Source organism: Ambystoma mexicanum, chromosome 1p (genome assembly GCF_040938575.1).
Source record: "Ambystoma mexicanum isolate Mex_15411 chromosome 1p, UKY_AmexF1_1, whole genome shotgun sequence".
Lineage (NCBI taxonomy): Eukaryota > Metazoa > Chordata > Amphibia > Caudata > Ambystomatidae > Ambystoma > Ambystoma mexicanum.
Genome location: NC_090921.1, coordinates 1014691209 through 1014714150, shown reverse-complemented (window position 1 = coordinate 1014714150; position 22942 = coordinate 1014691209). Strand labels below are relative to the sequence as shown.

General features: G+C 46.3%; 1 protein-coding gene across 1 annotated transcript in view; it reads left to right on the top strand.

Moving 5' to 3' along the window:
• Positions 1 to 22942, top strand: part of RANBP10 (RAN binding protein 10) — a 1189242-nt gene that overhangs the window by 1071386 nt on the left and 94914 nt on the right. The gene's annotated exons all lie outside the window — the stretch shown is intronic.

The window sequence follows — 22942 nt, the reverse complement described above, 5'->3', positions numbered from 1 at the left end:
TTGGAATCCTAATGGCCAATGAGCTAACCTTAGAACCGCAAGTAAACTTAATGATTAAGAAATGCTTCTTCCATATGCACACAATCAAAACGATTATATCATTCCTCTCCTTCACACACAAAACACTGGCCATCATCGCCCTCATGTCCAGGATAGACTACGCCAACAGCTTGTACCTTGGAATGCCGGACTATTTACTGAAGAAACTGCAATGTATACAGACGGCAGCTGCCTGTCTTCTCAAACTCTCATGAAGGAACCGCATCACCCAAGCACTAAGGATGGTACATTGGCTCCCATTCAAAAAATGAATCGCCTTAAAAACTATGTGCATAACACACAGAGCAATCCTCGGCCTATGAGCGAAATTCATACAAAAGAAAATCACTGTCTTCCAGCTGACTAGAACACTCAGATCCAGGGGCGACATCCGCCTAGAACCTAAACCACACATGAGAAAAAAACGTGGTGGGATCAGCATTCTCCTGCTACGAACTATGACGGATGACCTAACATTCACAAAACTTCTAAAAACCTGGCTCTTCAACTGAACAGGATAAAAACTAATGAACAATACTGATGCACCATGAAATGAACCCACAACTGAGAAGGACTGGGCAGTAAGCCGGACCACAGTGGAGTTCAGGGAAGAGAGCAGTCCAGATGGGAAGGATGCCTAGGTGTACCCCTCCCTATGGAGGCTCAAATGGTGAACAGTGAAGAGAGATGAGTCCGACTTAATTGGACCACTGATAGAGCGCCTTGGATAAAAAAGGGAGAGAGGCGTTCCAATCTCGGGAACTGATGGACCACAGGGTAGACATCCCAACCGCGAACAACCCATGTGGGTGGTAATTGCGGGACACCAAATTATACCTAAGGGGAAGATTTAGCCCATTGAGGACCCACGCATCTGCGCACAACATGCGAGGGGTAAGCGTAGCACTCCAGAATATGACGGGGGAAGGGATATGGGCCACAAGCCATCAAAACAGACATTGTAGGATAGACTACCGCGACTAACCGACCCCACTAAAAAACTCCTTCTGCATACGCCTCTCAAACTATGAACTAAACACAACCATACCTCTACAGCACAACAAACTGCATGCACTTCACTACACCGAAAACAACTACACATAGCCTTTCACGGCAGCACATGACTACCAACCGAAAAACACACCTACACTCAGCGAACAATGTCATCCCAACTGAAGCTGCTATAACAGCACATCACAGCTCTCTTGCTGTTTTCTCCAGCTCAGTCCTACTAACTCTCCCCCACCTTTACCCTCTTGCATTACAGATCAGCCAGAGCGCCAAGGAACCATGCAAGTGGTGACAGTGCGCAGTATTATCATATAGTACATATGGTTTTTTTAAATTCTGCTCTTTTCTAGGGCTTTTAGGTGGCTGCAAAGTAGACTCAATGTGCTCTGACCATGTGAGCTCTGTGGTTCCAACTGGTTTAGGGTAGTGTAGGTCCCTAGAGTAGCCCTATAACTTCTGTGGTGGTGGATTTGGCAATCCCATTGGCCAACAACTCTGCCCCTAGCGCCTTTTTATTTTTGGCAGAAACTATAGCATTTAGAGTATTTTTTTATTTTTTATTTATTGTTATAGTTGATCAACTTTTCAAAATACAAAAAAATAAAAACAATTACTACAATTACAACCACCTTGCAAATCATCTGTGATCACATAGAACAACATAACAAATATCCATATTTACACTAGCTAACCCAATTTTCCTATCCATTTGCGTTATCTATAATGCATTTAAAATGAAACAATCAAAGAAACCAACAAGAATACCAATCATGATGACTTTCTTTCCCACAGTCGCATAAAAGGATACAATCAATCAGACAAGGATCACAACTTTCACGATAAATTCAAGTCAACATACTCTTCAAAGATGATTTGCCTCATGTTAGACATAACTGGAGCATTTTGGAATTAATGTGATTAATTATAATATCTGTCTTAGTTCAGTGTGCCATTACCATTACTATTCTCCAGCACAAATATCATCATCCTTTAATTTCAAAGCCAGTAGAAAGTTGACCACTGCAATTCTCACTATAGTTAGCCTAGTGTTGTGGACGTACCACCAAAATGATTCATTCGTGAGTAGTATATAACCTTCAAAATGTGATCTAAAGTACGGGGTTCTTTTGTTAACTAGAGAAGGACAGATGACTATTAAATGATGTAATGTTTCACTCACGCTCGTATCTTTACAGAATCTACAGTAGTTCAACTTCACTGGTATTAACTTCCATTTAGCCAAAACATCCCTAGTGTGCCAGACATTTAGCCTAAATCTCAAGAACATATCTCTGTATTTTTCTCCTGGGAATTTCATTAGGTACGATTTTGCTGTTAACCTTTTTATCTCTATCGTATAAATCACTGAATGTTTGGACTTAATACATTGATCATATGTGTTACACCAATCCCATAGCAGAATTTTCCACTTAGCCTTCATGGGATTATTTATCAACAATTCCTCTGACACATTGGCAATGAGGAGAAAATCTTGAACCCTTCGCCTCCATATCGCCTTTGAATGATGATCTGTTGTTTTTATATAAATGGACAGTCTGTGCATGATTGTTTTCACTTCTACCGCCATTATACATTTGCGATACATGCAGTCAGCCCCAGCTCATATCGCACCAAACATATTGACACAGATTTAGGTAACTTCAACAATGATTTCCAGTACGCAACTTCCAGAATTGACCAAAACAGCTCATTCCTCCAAGCCCTTGTCTCTGCGCCATATATCACTGTAGGTATAGCTTTCTGACAATATGACTATAGGTTTTAAAGAAAACATTCCATATTTATGATTCAGCAGGGAGGCCTGGGCAGTAGCTGTTTTAATTTTCGATCTTATTTCATTATAATATGGAATATCTGCCTCACAGATATTCATATTCAGGCCTAGATATTTATATTCCCTGACATCTTCAAGGCGCTGGGTCTGTAGGAGCCAATAGAGATGAGCCCCCTTATTTCCATGCTTTGTTTCCAGCTTCATAGTTTTTGATTTCTTCAAATTTATAGTCTGATCATTTTCTCGTACATATGTTCCCACCACGTCCAGCAACCTCTGCAACCCCATGGCTGTTTTAGCCAACAGCACCAAGTCATCAGCATAAAACAGCCAGGGAATCGCAATCGAGGCCAGACGAGGCGAATCTGACACCACTCTCCTGAATTCACCTGCTAAGTCTGCTATATAAAAATTAAACAACGAGGCAGCCATTCGGCATCCCTGCTTCAGCCCTCTATAGGTATAAATGCAACGTGTCAAGATGCCGTCCAGCGAGATTTTAACCTGAATCGAGGTGTTCGTATGGAATTCTTGTATCCAAAATTGCAAATATAACGGACACTTTTTAAATGCCAACTTTTCAAATAGTTTCGGCCTAGACTGAGTCAAAGGCAGTTTCAAAATCTATGAATGCCAGGAATAAATTTTGTTTCATCTGCATTTCGTGTTTTTTAATAGCATGAATAACTTGTAAATTGACTCCCGTTCCTAAGCCCGGTCTGAAACCCATCTGAAAGGGGTCATTAATTTCAGCTTAATGACCCCTTTCAGATGGGTTAGTCCATTGATTAAATTCATCTAGCACTATACGAGCAAATAACTTGCCAGGTGCATCCAACAATGCCACCGGCCTGTAGTTCCTCGGGTCTGTTCTGTCCCCCTTTTTATAAATCGGTATTATAGTACATTTCTGCCAAGAGGCTGGAAGTTTACCTGTATAGACAGTTTGATCAAATATTACACGGAGAATGGAAGCCCATGCTTCTGAATATTCTTTAAGCATGGAGTTGGAGAGCCCATCGGGTCCAATTGCCCTTGATGCGCTCAGCTTCTTGATATGATATAAAATATCCTCCTCCATGATTCTTAATTGTGTTGCTTCTTTAGGAATCTGGTTTAACTGCCGATTAGCCCAAACATTACTTGCGTATAGGGATGAATAATACTGCGTCCATATCTCCTCTGGTACAGCATTCATTTGACTGATAGATTGGACGGGCACATATATATCTTTTATTAACCCCCAGATCATTGCAGATCTCTTTGATGCCAAGGAGTGAAACATTTTTCTAGCATCCTGTAATATCATGTGAGCTCTATGTATTTTTAACCAGTTCTTATTCACATTTTTCAATTTTGCAGTTGTTGTTTTCCGTTCTACCAGACTCAATTCATTGAGGTTACGGATATCCTTTCTAAGATTCATCTTTTTTAGTTTGACTTCAATATCACTCAAATGTCGTATTTTTTGTTTATGGTGACCCACTTGTACATCTTTTTTTTAAAAAAAAAGATGAAGGATAGGTATATAGTTCCCATCTTGATACGGTACATTTGTTTCCAAAATATCTTTCGGATATGATATGGCTTCCAATAGATCTGACAATATCGGCGAGGTCCATTTAAACGGATTTCCCCTCGCAGATAGCGCCAGAGAACTGCCATAAACATCTTTATATTCACACTCACTACCAACAAACCATTGCCAGTTCATAGACAATATACTATGGTCACTCTGTTTTGATTCAGAGATTCTAAGCTTGGTTAGCAAGTTGCACATATTATCTACAAAAATATAATCAATCAATGACGTTGACTTCTCTCTTAGCCATGTATGCTTCGGGGGCATGTCTTGTGCGATTGCACCATTGACCATATTAAGACCTCTATCCCTCATCGGCATATGCCATTGCTTAGCTGTCGCCGTTTTCTTCCATCACTCTCCAAACACTTCATATTGAGGTCACCCACCACTATGGTAAAATTTATCGTATGATCCATTGTTAGATCTAAACACTCCCCCATATCTTTTAAAAAGGTACCATCTTTGATATCCAGATGGTTCCAATATATATTTTCACAAGCAATTATTTTTTTGCTATAAATGATTTTAACTAACTGAATGTTTATTTGGAGAGTACCAGGGCAACAACTTCCAGCCACTACCGGTCTCAACTATGCCCATTAGACCTGCCTTCGGTCTGCCTCGACCTTGGCTGGTTGCAGCTATCAATTCAACTTGATGGTTTTCCCAAACCGGAGCAGAATCCAACCACACCTCTTGAAACAATAAAAGATCATAATGCCCGAACTGCGCCCTTGAAGAGGTATTTAAATGCAAGTTACCTCTCGTATTCCATGATGCTACCTTAACTTGTTTTTCCGTGATGTTGCTTAGCGAACATCTCTTCAACATTGCTCCAGTAGCTGGATAAATTACAGAACGTGATCGTTCATTATTCACAGTAGAGTATGAAACTGACACTGGATTCTGCATCCAAGGTTTGTTACCAGGCATTCCAAAGATTTTCGGCTGAATTGACTCTATTCTTGGGACTTTCTCAGTCAAGTTAAGTAGATCTAATCAATTTGCATTCTTTCCTGCCATATTGCATCCTTCACTACATTTGACGTCATCCATATTTTAACCACTGTTCTCTCATATTCATGAATAAATTAAATCTGGGCTAGGTCCGATGACTTCACTCCTTGCAAGCGAGGAATATTTCCTAAAATATTCAAAACCGATGAACTATTTAGATCGTACAAACCAAATTCCCCTCCCCTACATTGCATTATTAGGCTTACATGCGTTGAGTCATTACAATTCCCATGACGGCCATGCATTCTCTCATTCATTTCACTTTGTTTCCCATAGGTAGTCCCCTTTACCTCAGGAATAGTATGGGGGAGGCTCTGATCCAATTGCCTACCTGCATACTCTATTCTTTTCTACATTACTTTGCTGTGGCCTTAATAACTCGTTCATTGCGCCCTCATGCAATCAATTTGATTTTTCACCTCCCTCCTTTTTAGACGGCACAACAGACTGCCCCATGTATTGCCTCAGGGATTTGCCAATCTCTTCTCTACGCTCTTCAAGGGTCCTACAAGTACCATGAGTTGCTGATTCCGTTTGTACAACCCCAGCAGAATTTTCCGCTTCACATGTCCCAACCACAGTTCTTTTTGTCTCTCTACTTTCCCCTTCCTTTTTTCCTATTTCTTGCACCAATTTATCCAGTGGGGCATATGCCAAATCATTTTGCGGAATATGAGGGATTTCCTTTACCACTTGTATTGGTTTGGTTTATTATTCATAATGCGCATCATACCCGGGCGGGGGGTGGTGAGGAGGGCGCAGCAGTTACAAGTGGGGGGGGGAGGGCGCAGCAGTTACAAGTATATGCGAAGCTTGGTTACACAAAATTATACATTATACATTATACATTATACATTATACATTATACATTATACATTATACATTATACATGATACATACAAGTAAAAATTATGTACAGAGAACATATTTACAAACCTGCTGTGCAGTAGGAGAGTGTATGGACACAGGGATATATATACAAAATAGAGTCTAGAGAAGCGTTAATTACAGCTGTTGTTGTCATGGCAGCAAGCAGGTGGTTAGGAGTGCTGGTTGTTGGATTTTAGCCATATGATGGTGTTGGCTCTAAACTTGTGGTACGTTTGGTCTATTCTTAGGCAAAATTTGGACGCTTTCACCGGGAAGCTATTACCTCCAATTGTGGACCGTTTGAAACTAGGTATAACAAGACAATCTTTATTGACAAGTTTTACTGGTCTAGTTGAGGTTTGCTTGTAAAATCTCTCGGCTAGGTAGATGGGTGCGTCATTGTTGAGGGATTTGTATGTCAGCGATAAGGTTTTTAGGATGACTTTGTCGTGGGTTGGGAGCCAGTTATTCTGTCGGCTAGTCTCGGAAATATGGTCTCTTATGGAAATGCCTAGAGCTGCTCGAAGGGCATTCTTTTGTAGGATTTGGATTCTTTTAATGATGGCTTTGGATGATCCTAGGTAGAGGGCATTACAGTAGTCCAGGCGTGAAAGGATGAGGGCTCTGGCTAGGGTAATGCAACTGCTTTCCGAGAGGAATGGCTTGCCAGTGCGAATCAGTTTGCACGTGTAGGCTGTGGAAGATGCTAAGGAGTTGACCTGTTTAGTGAATGAGAGGTGAGAGACGAGGTAGAAACCAAGTGTTTTTACCTCGTGCTCCACTTTTATGATGTTGCCATCAATTATAAATGATGAGTATTTGGGACCTAATTTTTTTAAGTTAGGCTGGGTGCCCAGGATAATGAGTTCAGTTTTATCATCATTCAGGCATAGACTGTGTGTGGCCATCCATGCCTGGATGATGATATACACTCTATTCACCAAAGCCAAATCCTTTTCATAATCCCCAGAAAGCGGGAGGAGGATCTGGGTATCATCTGCATAATTAGTGTAGGTGATACCGAGATGATCCAGATCATCGAAGAGGGGCTTAGTGAAAATGTTAGAGTGTAGGCGAGACACAAGATCCCTGGGGCACACCGCAGGTAATGGGCATGGGGTCTGCGGCAGCTAGCGGCGAGAAGACCCTCATTGTTCTACCATTTAAAAATGATCTAATCCAGGTAACTGCTTCCTTCGAGAAGTGTGCTGCCATATTTAGATGGTTGCAGAGGATGGTGTGGTCGACTAAATCGAAGGCAGCTGAGAGATCTAGGAGGAGGAGTAGTGCTGATTTCCCACTGTCTTTGAGCTCGTCAATTTGGGTCTTCAAATCGATAAGGGCAGTTTCTGTGCCATGCTGGGGACGGAAACCTGATTGCCTAGCTCCTAGCAAGTGTTGTTGTTCCAGATGTTTTTGAATTTCAGTGTATGCTACCTTATCCAAGATTTTTAAAAGGAAGGGCACGGTAGTGATGGGTCTGTAATTGGTGGGTGTGGATGGGTTGAGGGTAGGTTTTTTTTAAGAGTGGGGAGTACCCATGATTGTTTAAGGTTGGTGGGAATGATGCCCGTTGTGAAAGACGCATTAATGAGTTTGGTGATGCATGGAGATAAATCACGGCCAGCATCCTTTATAAGCTGCACAGGGCATAGGTCTCCCTGAAAATTTGAAGGTTTAAGGGACAGGATGATTCTTTCTACTTCAAGGATGGAAACCTTTGTGAAATTGAAACGCGTGGATTCGTCTCTGCTCGCCTTATCAGTGGTACTGGGGGCAAGGGAATCGTTTAAGGCAATTCTTTTGCATGAGATTTTATTTTGTAGAGTGGCTATTTTATTGGCTAGGGCAAATTGGATATCCTCGCACCATTTTTTATCTTTCGTGCAAGTGTTGGGTGCTGCTATTGGAGTCTTTCTTTAAGGATGGTGAACAGTTCCTTTATGTTAGATTTGGCATTGGATATGCGTGTGTCAAAGGATGTTCGTTTTGCTAGGCAAATTTCTTTTTTGCATAGGGAGGAGATTTTAGTAAGTTTGAGTGTATTGGCTTCAGAGGGATGTTTAAGGCAAGTAGCCTCAGTTTCTTTTCTGTTGTCTTACATTTTTTGAGGTGTAAACCAATTATTCAGATGAATTTTCTGCCTGCTTGGTCTTAGTTTCGCGGGTGCAATCTGATCCAAGGAAATGGTCATGATTTTATTAAATTCTTCAACCAATCTCTCAGGGTCAGTGTTGTCGTGGAGAGAATCGAGAGTGGGGAGTAGCATCGGGATGAGTCTATCCACGGTAATGCTCTTTTTATTTCTGGTTAGTGTTGGTAGAGCCCTGGCGGCCGTAGTCGGTGGAGGTTTATTGGTAGAGAGCAAGAAGGACACGAGGTGATGGTCCGTCCAGGCTAATGGAGAGATGGAAAGGATGTGTTGGCCTGGCAGTTGTGGTCTGCAACCCAGTCAAGAATTCTACCTTTCTCATGCGTGGCAGTATGGCTTCTATGAGTAAATTCAAGTTCTAATTAGCTGTCTCCAAGAAGGAGTACTTGTGAGGAGCTTTTGAGGTTATTAGTTAGGATGGAGTTAATGTCATCCACGAAGGATCCAGGAGGGCCTGGCGGGCGGTATATCAAATGGATGTTTAATGATTGGGCATTAGTTAGAGGAACTTTGACTGACAGTGATTCGCATGACTGGAGGTCAATCTGTGTAGCAGGTCTCGTGGCGAGACCGCATTTGTAGATAAAAGCGATACCTTCTCCTCTAGCATTGGGTCTGTCGTGTCTCAAGATGGAATACCCCTCGGTATTGGTTGCAATACCTGCCCCTTTACCTTCGCCAATGCCGCATATTTTCTAACAATAGCAGCACTTTTCTCCTGCACTAGTTTGTTCAGGCAAGGTAAGAAGTTTTATAAATTGCCTAGAATTCTTACTTTTTTGCAATTTTGATATTTGTTGGTTATTTGCCTTCTTTTGAGTTAGTTTATTAAGTAGCTTTACCTCTTTTTTACTTTGTTGCTGAGGTCCATGAGCGGCAAAAATGTTATACACAGGATTTGTACCCACCAAAGGCTTCTGCTCAGAACCACTTTTAACAACCACCTCCTTATGCTCAATTACTTCTAATAATTCTTCTCCCTTTTCTTGTTGAACAGCACAGCCATTCATTTTGATCCTTACCATCTTTCCTTTTTAATGTTATAGCTGGTAGGGTCACTTCCTTTACTTGTTCTGCTTTAGCTACTTATAATGCCGCTAACCCAGCAGTTTCAATTTGATCTTGTATCATTTCATTTTTCTTATTACCCAGCTGTATGGAGGTATATTTAAGGCCTCTCGCTGTGCATCTGCCGTTCTTGATTCTACTAATTCTCTCAGTAGAAAATTTTGATCAATGAGTCGAGAATCCAAGGACTCATAAAGCTTTGCCAGCGCGAAAAGGGCAGTATTCATAGCCTGCAATGTATTTTCATTGTCTAATAATACATCCTGCACAGCATTTCCACTTAAATTCACCGCTTTAGATCTACATTGTCGCGGCATAGGTTGTGTAAATGAAATGGAAAGAACAGATGACTCATGTTGTGAATCTGGGAAAATAACTGGGGATTGAGACAACTGCTCTTTCTTCCTAGTTAATGGAGTGCAACTCCTGGTTATTCATGTTCAAATCCTGTAGCTCAATTTCATCATCTGAATGAATTTTACCCAGAACACTCTTTTGTTTCTCAATCATAACAAGCTCACCATTATTACTTTCTTTAATTTCTTGTTGGCAGCCTAAAGCTGCTGCATGTATTTGGATTGCAGTTACTGTATTCGCTACTACCAGTACAACACATTCCTTCAAGACCGGCAGAACAAACCCCCCCCAATAAATCCCTTTTGGTGAAAGCCATCATCAAGGAATCTGAGGGTGAGCATAAGTCAACAGGTTGAACCCGCCCCTTCTCCCCCTCAGTATGATTTTCCGCACACTATAGCGTGTTGGTTATATCTTGCACTTCGATACCTGTAACAGGTGCCACGCTTGTTGAAACAATTATAGACGGACATTCAGGATAACATTTCCGAATGTCCGTAGTGTTTGACAGCAATCTCGAGCTGAAACAGCCCTGCATGGGGTGTTTGGGACTGAAGTTCCACGCTTAGGTGTCACCATTGTTAGTATCAGCTAACGCTGTACAGTTGCCAATGGGCGGTATTCCTGTGCGTAAGGTATACATTTACTTTAAACACAAAAATAGAATAGACAAAACAGGAGAGTACAGGAGTAAAATAAATTAAAAATAAATATGAATCTAGGCCCCCGCTCTCCGCTTACCAGTTTTAACAGCAGTAACAGCCCTTCACAAGCCCTTCCACGAATGCGCGTGCGCCGTTCTTAATAAAGGAAGTGCTGGGTGCCGGATACTCAGAGGCAGAGCCAATCAGTCACTAAAAAACACAATAGAAATGTTTGTTTGTAACAAACAACCTCCACTTAAGGATTTTTCACTGCTGTAGTTGCTGATTTATAGGGACCAAGTACCGTGTTGATGTCCAAGAAAAATGATCAAAGTCGATCCTCACAAACAGTTCAGAACACAGGCAGGACAGAGTTCCTCAGCAGTAACAGCCCTTCACAAGCCCTTCCACGAATGTGTGCATTACACGAAGCATTTAGAGTACAGGGAGGGAGAAAAGGCATATGAGGAGGGACACAAAGCTTGTAGGTGGTGTTTGGTTACTAACCCACCTATTGACTGCCCATGGCCATGCTCATTTCTACTGCCATTTCCTGCCCATCCTCAGCCCAAACCCCATCTCTTGGTATCTCTTTGAGCTGGCTTTATTAGGCCTTGCTGTCAACCTTTGTGCTTGAAGTGCCTGCCAGTGGTTTTTCAAAGCTGTGTTCTGAGAGTTAATGACTTAATTGGAGTTATAAACGCTTTACTGGTGTAATAAAAATGTCTCATCCAGGATTTCTAAGCACTGTGTGTTCACTGAAGTCCTCTTAAAAACAAGAATTGCCAAAGTCAACAGTTTCGGCTTGTGTACCAATATTGGGCATTTGCCAGGCACTGCTATTATATGTCCAGGTACTCTCACTATTTTGCAGCTGCTACCAGTGATGGCCAGTTAATCATATGGGATTTCTCGTTCCTAGACAAAAGCCAAAACTATTGGAATCGCCAATGCTTGTTGTGACTGCCTGGCTGGCCTGTAGGTAACCCCCATGATTATTCAGGTTCTTCCCTGCCCCTAACTCTTGCTTGCTGGTTCCTGAACTTGAAGATGGCAATACTGCTGACTTTCTGAAGGAGTTTCCCTGCTGATTTCTGCCGTTTTGGCCTTTTTTTTTTTATAGCCTTTCCATGTCAATACTTGCTAAGTGTAGTCGCTTGGCCATATCATGGTTTTTTTCTTGCTCCAAGAGGTCTCTTTTGGATTTCTGGAAGACTCCTGGTGGCTTCCCACATCTGCTGGTTCGAGCCCTCCATTTTGGACCCCTTTCTGGGCTGTTTTACTGCTGCATCACACCATTTACCGCCGGAATCTTGCTGTAGGAGTCAAGAGGGGGTGCTGGGAGTTCACCACTCCACCAGACCTTTCGTTGGGGACGTCGAATGGTTCCACCAGCTTTTGTCTCTGTCCTCGGACCTTTTTGCTGCCGTGCTGCTCCCTTCTTTTGTTCACCCTGCTACAGGGAGCAGTCTATTCAGTTCTCCCTTGTTCACAGGATCTTTTCCTCCTGTCTTGAAGGTAGATGTCCAAGGAAGAGTCTTAATTCTTTACCTGTGTCGTTGCGCTCATGCTTGGGTCTGGGTTTAAGGCCCTGAAAATCAGATCTTTAAGACCAATCAACCTTTTACATATTTGTAAATTGTTTCCCTTTTAATGGCATACCCTGCCATACATATTAGGTGCTGACAATCAGGCCTAAGGCTTTCCACGTGTACTAGGGTTAGGGATGTGTCTTTAGGAAATCCAACTTAGGTGTGCACGTTACTAGGTAATTACCTGCTTGTTAGGTTCTAGAGTGTATTGGATTTTCCCATTCTCCTGTTTTATGTTTGGTACTTTCCTGTGGTTAATTGCCCAGGTATAGACACTGGGGTCAGTAGAGTCCTTGTATAGACTTGACTCTTTTTAAATAAACTTGATATCTTTTTAATACTGTGTATACTTGTGCGTCCCATCCCCTTTCCTCCATCCATGAATCCCCCAACATGGGAATGGTACTGGAACCTTTGTCAACAAGAAATGTGAGCTAGATCTTCAAATTTAGTATAGCACGTGGCGGAGCGGCCCCGGGTGAAGGAACGCCCCAGATGCCCTTCCTGCCGGCACCTCAACTCCGTCCCCTTTTCCGCACACAGTGTAGGTCGGACCTGGCAGCTAGGTGCATGCTCCTCATTCTTTTCTTTTTTTCTAAAGCTCCTCCAGCGCATGTCGGCTGCAAGAGGCTTCATGAGGTGCGCATCCTGCAATCGGTCGTGCCTGGCCTCTGACCCCCACGTGCTCTACCTTGAGTGCTTGGTGGCCGATCACCGCTGGTACGGGTGCATGGTTTGCAGCTCTCTTGGTCATAGTTTGTTGAATAGTCTTTCCCGCTGGAGGGAGATCTTCCACTCTTCACCACCCGGTTATCTGAAGGACTTTGTGGCCAAGACGGTAGGACCTCTATTCTCTAAGGCACCTCATCCTGGAATCTCATTCCCAGGGCATCTGGTTGGGATGGGTCCCTCAGACTCTTCACACCAGTGGTGGACCCCAGGCCGACCATGCTACCGGCTTCTTAGCTGAGGGTGCCAGGGGCTCTTCCGGGCAAAGCCAGAGCGACGGTCCAGGTCTTCGAATGGATTGTGTCCTCCAACGTATTCCACATCTTTGACATGTAATGTCCACAGCTGCGCACTTCTGAAACGTTTTCAGCAGAGGTCGTCCTCATCAGGCTGAGATCCTGATGTCTGCGGAAGCTGCTGTACCCCCGACAATCCACCCAAAATGTGGCACTCTGAGCTGATAATATATAACCGCTCAGTTTACCTCACTTCCAGGGGAAAGGGGGAAGGGACAAATAAACAAACACCAGGCTGGAAGCTATCAACTCGCTGGTTCTTCACCTGTAGTTAAAACATAAACATGTAATACACCTCATTACTCAATGGGTTACTATACTAACCTTAAACTCTATATCCTTTACCAAAATAGTCAAAAAACCATACCTGGTACTTCTATTCAGTATGCCCAGACAAGTAATAAGCAGACAAGACTTCCTTACTTGTTGACCAGAATCTTAAAGATCATTCAGCCTTCTCAGCAGGTCCATGAATGTAATATTTAACTTTGTAGATCGTCTTCTCAACCTCAAGATTCTTGAACAAGGTCTAAAGTTCTTCAAATAAGTTTAAGGAAGTTCTTTTAAGTTCTTGTATTTGTTTTTATATTGTCTTTTACTCAGGAACGAATTTTAAACTTGCGATGAAATCTTCACGTGGAAAATCCAGCACACGCGCTGAAAATCCAAATCGCGGGTAAGACGCACACGCGCTAAAGTCCAAGACGCAAGTAAAACTCACTTGCGCTAACGTCCAACCCACGAAAAAATACGCATACGCGCAAAAACCAAATCGTGGGAAAAAGCACATGCGCTTTTATTTTTTCACGTGACATTTCTGAGAGCTCGCGCGAAAGCTCCACATAGATTTGTTCTTGCGCACGCGCAGATACGAAACGCATAATATAACACACACGCGAACTCACGTAGAAAAAACCCTCGCGTATATGAACAGTAAACGCGAGTCCAACGTTCACGCTCGCGCTTCACTCTCGCGCTTCACTCTCACGCGCAGAGTCACACGCGCAGGCTCAAAGTACGGGAAAAAAAATCACGCGCTAGTTTGAAATGATACGTAGGAAAGAAAACAAATGTACGCGCTTCAGTTTTTAGATACAGGTTTGCGATTTCAATCCTTTTAAATTAATATAACCTTTTTACAAAGTTCATCAAAACATGGAAAGTCTTGTGATTGAGACTTGAAAACTTCTTTTCTCAGAAAATTGGAAATTTCTCACTCCTGTCATGTCTCCACCAAACTCCATACACGACTCCTGTTATATTTTCAAAGATGCATCTCGACTGCTTGAAACTTGACACCCTTGAACAAGTTAAGCAGGAGCAGCAAAGCACACGACCTCTCAGCTGGGCAAAGACGATGAAAGGCAGTTTAGAATGTTCACTGTCCTCCCTATAAACAATCTCCAGCCAATTCGAATTTAGACTGAGAACCTCCATCTTGGCTTGGGGCATTTTCCATAGACTGCAATGAAGGTTAAGGGCAAAATTGGCTGTTTAAAAATATAACCCATAATAACTTCCCAAAACCTTTCTATACTAAATGTGTCTCCCCTGACCCAATGTAAATCAGTATGATACTGTATGTAAAGAAAATGTCGCTCCAACCTGACAGTACCTGACAGTCCTGCGTCGACGACGTCGGGTCGATGTCCCTCGAAGGCCTTTGTCGAGGGCGATGTCACCAGATGTTATAAATAGGACGCACGGCGCCCAGAGCCTCAGTTCCATTTTTTCTGCGAATGTGTTGCTTCGTGAAAATCTGCACGCCTCGTGTGTTTCATTGTTGAGATGTCTTTTTCTTCGACCCCCTCCGACTACGCGGTCTGGGTTCAGGACCTGCCGGGACTGCAAGTTGAAAATGTCGATCACCGACGCGCATCCCATTTGTTTGTGGTTCATGGGCGAGAGTCACGACACCCGGCTGTTCTAAATGCCAGTTGCTGACTGACAAGGCCTTGTGGGAGCGGAAGGGGAAGCTCCAGGTAGGTAGGGGGTTCTAAGCCCAGTAAGTCCCATAAATCCAAGTTGAAATCCAAAGGGTTGTCCACAGACGACTCGATGGGCGACTCTCCGCGTCGGGAGGAGGCCTGGGGTTCTCGGTGCTGGAGTGGTTCCCGCCATTCTTCCTCATCGTGCATTCTCGGAAGCGCCGTCACCGGTCGCCTTCCCCCCTCCTCCTCGGATGGAGCCGCGAGGAAAGTGTCATGCCTGATGAAGTCCTAGACTCCGAAGGAATGGTCTGCCTTTAAGGAGCAAATGTTAGTGATATTTCAATCTCAGGACACGGGTCCGGTCGCACCTTCTAACGAAGCCAACCAGTATCGGTCTCGTACCGTGGCTCGCACGCCTTTGGGCTCGTGTCCGCGTCGCGATTCACATCGGGAACCTTCGAGGTTGCATGAGACGTGCTTCTAGGTCTCGGTTCTCGTCCCCAGCGAGACCACTGCAACCTACTAAGGGCTCGAAGCCGGCGTCGACTCAGTCGGCGCCGTGTCCGTCCGACTCCGACGTTGATGCTTTGCCATCTTATCAGCCCATGGCGCTGTTAGCACCTGTGTCGACGCCAAAGCCTTCGGCGCTCAACGCCAAGGTTGTTGACACTCTCGAAGCCTTCACCGCCCTTGACACCTTTGGGGAGTTTTGGCCGAAGTTTGCCATTGGAGAACCCCGATGTGGTGGATCCTCCTAAGAAGGCTGCTGTGAAGTCTGTGAGGCCAGTGTTGGACTCCAGGCCCTTTTCTGTCCCCAGGCCAGGGTTTCAACTCCCTCTGGATGACATCTATGAAGAGGAAGAAAGGTTTGATTTTGAGGACCTTGGGGAACTTGATGTGGCTCCAATTTTTTCTGGAGACCGTCATTTGGAGGAGTTGAGGCAAACCCTTCATGATGCCAGTGGGTTGGACACTTCTCCTGAAGTGGAATTTGGTAAGCCTGAGCCTTGGGCTTATGCTGCGTCTTCGTACAGGAGGTTCATGGGTAGGGTCTCGGAGTATCTGGGCTGGTCCAGTCCTCCTGAGGACTCTGTACAGGATGATCTAACGGCCATCTTAGATCAAGGTCCGTCCTCTGACCTGGTGTTACCGTTTCATCTCACCTTACAGAAAAGCGTGGCTTCTGCTTGGCAGTCCCTGGAATCTCTTCTGGCTGTTAATAAATCTTTGTCAAAAAAGTAATGCCCTTCCGTTAGCGACCCCAGCTATTTATCCACTCACCCCACTCCCGAGAGGTTGGTGGTTCAGGTGGCTACGGCCATGTCTAGGCAGGCGGCGTACCCTACCATCCCTCCTGATAGGGACGACAAGCGCTTAGACGGTTGGGCTCGGAAGATATTTTCTGCAGGGAACATGGCATTGAAATCGGCCAACTCCACTTGTGCCTTAGCAAGGTTCTCACACACTTTGTGGAACTGTTTCTTTAGCGGCTGAGCATATTACCGAGGGGGAAGAAGGGGATGGCTTCCTTGCTCTCGTCCAGGGCGGCAGGAATGCCATGTGCGGATCCCTGCAGTCGGGTTTGGATACGGCAGACAGTGTTAGCAGGTCCATGGCTGCGAGCACCGGTATACGCAGATTTGTGTGGTTGCGGAAGTCTGGTTTTGCGCCAGATGTGCAAAGCAGTCTTCTGAACATGCCCTTTGATGGTGCACATTTATTTGGCAACAAGGCTGACGAGAGCCTTGAGAGGTTGCAGACCTCGAAAGCTGCAGCAAAATCTTTAAGCGCAGCTGTGCGTCAACCTCCACCTTTTCGTCCTAGGGGACAGAAGTGGAGGGGAGGTTCTTTTCGTTACTACTCCTCCTTTGGTAGAACGAGAGGGGCCGCCAGTCAAAGGGGCCAGTGAAACAAGTACCCGTGGTGGTCGGGGGAAACGGAGGTGCCAAAGCTGCTCAGGCAGCTGCCTCTTTGCCTTCAGGCACTGCCGCAGCCGCTTCCAAACAGTCATGAGGCCATGTCCCATGGTTCGCCAGTTGGGAGCAGACTGTCTCAGCATCTCGAAGAGTGGCGAGTCGTTACTTCAGATGCGTGGGTTCTGGAGACCATAGCCCACGGCTACTGCCTTCCCGTCCTACAGCGGCCTCTCGACAATCCACTGGGGAAACTCTTTGAAGCTTCCAGATCCGCTCCTTCTGCAGAACTGGTGCCTGTAGCGGAGAGGAACAAGGGATGGTATTCCCCTCATTTTTTTATCCCCAAGTAAGACGGGGGATGTAGACCCATCCTGGACTTGCATTGGTTGAACAAACTTCTCAGGATGGACAAGTTCAAGATGGTTACTCTTTCTCAAGTCCTCCAGGCCCTTCAACTTCAGGATTGGTTGGTGTCCCTGGACCTACAGGATGCTTACTTTCATGTGCCAATTCATCCCAAGCACAGAAAGTACCTGAGGTTTGCGGCTGGAGACTCGCACTTTCAGTTTCGGTTCCTGCCGTTGGAATTGGCCTCCGCCCGAGGGTCTTCACCAAGCTAATGGTGGTGGTGACAGCGTACCTCAGGCGAGGGGGGATTCACGTCTACCCCTACCTGGATGACTGGCTGATCCGGGCACGCTCTCCCGAGCAAGCATTGGATCACCTGGGTCATACCTGCCGCTCCCTCCACAGGCTGTGCTTCTCCCTCAATTTCAAGAAGTTGCATCTGACACCTTCCCAACAGCTCCAGTATATCGGGGCTGTGTTGGACACGTCCTTGCCTCCCAAGGTGAGGGCTCATCACATTGTGCAAATGGTGGACAAGTTTCAACAGGCCCGGAGTCTCTCGGCTTTAAAATTCTTAAGGTTGCTTGGCCTCATGGCATCCTGCATTTTTTCTGGTGCCAGAGGCCAGGCTCAGGATGAGATCCCTGCAATGGGTCCTCAAGATGCAGTGGTCGCAGTTCTCAGGCAAGATGTCTGATCCCGTTCAGATTCCACTCTCGGTCTCCCAGGATCTTCTGTGGTGGGCCAACAAAGGGAACCTGATGAAGGGGGAGCTGTTTTGGCAACCATGGCCGGAGGTGACTGTAGTGATGGATGCTTCCCTCACAGGATCGGGCACTCATGCCGACGACTTGTCCGCCAGCAGTCGTTGGTCTCCGTCAGAGTCCAAACTCCACATCAACCTGTTGGAGCAGAGGGCCATCAGGCTAGCCCTGAAGGCTTTTCTGCCGGCTGTACGAGGGAAGTGTCCTGATCATGACGGACAACACAGTGGCCATGCATTACCTCAACAAAAAAGGGTTTGGGGGGTAGAGTCACTGCTGTTGCGCAGAGAGGCAATGCAGCTCTGGTTCTGGGCCATCCAGCAGGGAATTTCGGTCTCAGGAGTTCATCTGGCCGGAAAAGAAAATGCGGCGGCGGACGCTCTGAGCAGGCAGAGAAGGATCTCTCACGAGTGGGAATTTGCTCAGGAAGTCCTTCAGGAGATCTTTGCCTTTTGGTGAACCCCGCAAGGGGATCTCTTCGCCACCAGTGTCAACCGGAAGGGCAAGAGATTCTGTTCAAGGGAATTTTCTCGTAGTGGATTGGTCATTCCCACTGCTGTATGAGTTTCCTCCAGTCCCCGTAATTCCTCAAGTGTTGCGGAGGTTACGGAGGTTCGGTTCCCACATGATCCTCATTGCCCTGGATTGGGCCAGGAGAGCGTGGTACCCGGACCTTCTAGAAATGTCCATCTGCCTTCCATGCTGTCTTCCCTACCAAGAGGATCTGCGCGCGCTCTCGCTCAAGGGGCAATGGGCGTCTGGGTTCTCCATCCAGAGGTCAAGACTCTCAACCTTCATGCTTGGTATCTGAAAGGTTGAGGTATAAGGATTGGGACTTCCCGGATGACGTGATGGATGTGTTGCTTTCGGCAAGACGGCCTGCAACAAGATCCCTGTACCGTTGGCCTAAGTTCTGCGACTGGTGCAGGGGGCACAATTATGATCCTTTTCAGTGCTCCATTCCTATGGTTTTGTCTTTTTTTTGTTTTCTTTGGCCCAAATGGGCCTTCAAGTTGGTACCATTAAGGGTTACCTTGTGGCGCTGTCTATATTTAAGCACTCGTCTGAAGAACGTTCTTACTTTACGATTCCTTTGATTTCTCAATTTCTTAAAGGACTGACTGTGTTCCAGCCGTCTCCTTTCCAGGTGCCGGTTTGGGATTTAAATTTGGTTTTGAAATTCCTCATGGGTGCTCCGTTTGAACCTTTGCACTCTTGTCCTTTGAGGTTATTGTCCTTCATTTCTGTGTTCTTGGTTTTGGTTACTTCCTCTCGCAGAGTGAGTGAATTGCAGGCACTTTTCTCTAAGCCACCCTTTACTGTGTTTCACAAGGACAGGGTTGTACTGTGGGTACGTCCTTCCTTTCCACCTAAGGTAGTATCTGAATTTAATTTGAGTCAGAAGGTGGTTCTCCCATCTTTCTATCCTCCTCCTCATCCTGGTACGGAAGAGGAGCAACTCCATCGGTTGGATCCTAGGAGAGCTCTTCGCTTTTACATTTCTAGGATGTCCAGGGTCTGAGTGGACGATGAACTCTTTGTAGGATATGTTGGACACCGATTGGGCCAGGCTGTTAACAAACAGACCTTGTCTAGGTGGATTATCCTCACTATTACAGAGTGTTACCAATTGGCGGGTAAGGACTCTCCTGAAGGGTTGCAAGCTCATTCCACTAGGGGCTTGGCTACTTCCACCGCCCTCCAGCTGGGTGTTACTATTAGGAATATTTGTGATGCAGCTACATGGGGTTCACTTCACACCTTTGTTAAGCAATACTCCCTGGATAGGATACAGTCCATGGTCAGGATATGGCCTTTGGTAAGGCGGTTCTTTATTTCGCCATCTGATTGGGTACTCTAAATTTTTTTCCCTTCCATTTACTGGTACTGCGTTGGGAGTCTGTCAAAGATGTGGAATACGTTGGAGGACACAATCCATTCAAACAACAAGTTACTTACCAACTGGTAACGTTCTTTCGACTGGATGTTCCTACAACGGATTCCACATCGCCCTCCCAGCCTGCCCCTCTGGAGAATTTCCTATGCGATTGCAGCTTACGTTTCCGCAAGGCTATGTGCAGTCAAGCAGACATGAGACTGGTGCCACACGTTCTGAGGGAAAAAACTTAAACTGAGACTACGGGTGCCATGCGTCCTATTTATAACATCCGGTGACGTTGCCCTCGACCGAGGCCTTAGAGGGACATCGACCCAACGTCATCGACCTAGGACGCCCTCTGCTGAAAAAGTTTCCAAAGTGCACAGCTGTGGACATTACTTGTCAAAGATGTGGAATACGTTGGAGGAACATTCAATCGAAAGAATGTTACCAGTTGGTAAGTCACTTGTCCTTCTGCACCGGGGCGCGAGGGGCTTTCGTGGTCCAGTTCCAGGTGCATGCCTAAGCCACGGTCCCATACGACTACCAGCTGGGCGGCTGAGGGTAAAAAGCCTCCCAGCGCCCTCCCAGAGGTCATGACACAAGGGGACAATGAGCTTGGCGCTTCTGCTTCTGCTTCGGCGTCGGGGCACGCACAGTCCTTGCCCATGTCAGACCCATCACAGGGTTCAGGGTCCTCGCGCCTTCCCTCCTAGGGTGTGGCACAGGCTCCCAAAATTGCAGACAAGCATGTGGCTGATCCTGCACAACCAGCAAACATTTTAAGAGTACGACAGGAGGTCTCAAGCGGCCCCACTGCCCTCGGCATGCACGGCAAGGATAGGGGGGAGATCCGGTCCTCTTCCTTCATGGAGCAGCTTGGGGCTCGGGCCCATGCAGGTGACCCCAACAGGGCTAGATTTATGCTACACAGCCTTATGAATTCCCTTCCCAGGTGCCTCTGTGCCTTGAGCAGGACAGGAGGCCCAGCGTGTCGGAGGGCAGTGCCCTTTCTCGTTAACCGGCACCCCACGAGGACCGGTTTTTCGAATGCTTCCTCCTCTGTATGCGCTCTACGCAGATCGTGGGCTTCCTCAAGGATTTCATTAAGGCGATAGTATCCTCCCTTGGGCCCTCCGCCGGTCCCACCCGGCATCCTTGTAAAACAGCCTGTGGTCACTCCGGTCCAGGCTCCCCGGACCCCCCCCTCCACCTAATTTGACTCTGGCTGCTCCTCTAACGCCTTTGGCGCCTACAGCTCCGAAGCCCTCTCTGGGGGTGGACTCATTCGACTCCGCCACAGCAGGACCTGGACTCACATCCACCTGACAAAAACGGGGTGGAGGATGATAACGTGTGCAGGAAGAGGAGCCTTCCGTGTTGGTCAAAGCATTCCATGACTGTCTCCAGGGCCTAGCTGAGTTCCTAGCGGTGCCCCATTTGGAACAGGCTCCACAGGAGCCAGGGGTGCTTGCGGATGTTCTTGCCATGGGCCGCTCAGGCATCATTCTTCTGCAAAAACACGTGCTCTCTTTGGCCAAGGTGGTCTTGGAAAAGCCACGGGCCAACACCAAGATAAACAAGACGCTGGATGGCCATTTTCTGCTCCTGGATGAGGAACCAGTCCTCCTAGTATCACACCCTCAGCCCCATTTTCAGTTGTTAAGGCTGCGTCTTTATATTCCTGGTCTTTTTTGGCTGGCGCTGCCTCCAACTGTTTGTCCAAAGAGGATAAGGCGCTCAAGTCTTTTGGCAAGAAATGCTACCTACAACGCTGTCTTCATCAACGCCAGGCCACCACTGATGCCATCCTTGCAGCGGCAAACCAGAAATTGTGGCATGAGATTAAGGCATTCCTCCCATGCTTGCCTTTGGAGAGTCGGGCATCCTTCAAGGTGGGGTCTAGCAGAGGCGCGCACGTTTGCTCAGTATCTTATGGATTCCAGAGTCACCCATATTGGCACGGCCAGCAGAGGCTCTGCTTGGGTGTTGAGATGAGGTGGACGGCGAGGATGCGCGCAACATTTTCCTATTACGTGCAGGATAAGAACCTCAACCTCCCGTTGGATGAGTCAGATCTGTTCCACTTGTCGACAGATGAATTGACAAAAAAGACGTCCACCCAGACTGCAAAGTCCTTAGTGATCTTAACAAATCTGTGGCCGAAATCCTGCCCACAGAGCCAGGGCAGGTTGTATTCCAAGCTGTGCTCCTTCCGAGCCCACCAACCAGCCAAATCACCTAGTGAGCATAGGAGGAAGCATGAGTACCTTGCAGGGCTTTTTTCACTATCACCCCCCACACCCCCACGCGACCTCTGACAACAATGATGTTTTGGTCAGGGACCACAGTTCTCCTGTGGGGGAGGGGGGCAGCTGGCTCCCTCTGTGAGCAACTGGAAGTGTTTTTTCACGGATCCTTGGATTCTTTCAGTGGTCTCCATGCGGTTCAGACTCCCTCTTCCCTTCCCCCTCAATCTCCCTTGCTGTTGCAGATAGCGTCTCTGATGCTTCTGCCAGAGCTCCTGCTTTTATTGCACATGCAGGCCCTGGAACCGGTGCCCCCTCCAGACAGGGGCTCTAGGTATCATTCCAATATATTTGCAGTGCCCAAGAACAACCAGGCGGGCCTGAGGGTGGTCCTGGCCCTTTCGTTCCTCAACTTGTCTTTACCCTTCGAACATTTCAAGATAATCACTCCTGTTCACATAGCAGAGTCGCTGTGCACAGGGCACTGGATGTGTTCCTTGGACCTCAAAGATGCTTACCTACACATCCCCATCTTCCTGCCTGACCGGAAATTCCTGCGGTTCACGATTGTTGCACCACTTCCAGTACAGGGTGCTGCCGTTCAGCCTCCATTTGGCCCCTTGTGCACTCACAAAGCTTATGAATGCTTGGAGGGCCACCACCTATACCCTTATCTGGGCGACTGGCTGGTTCTATTTCC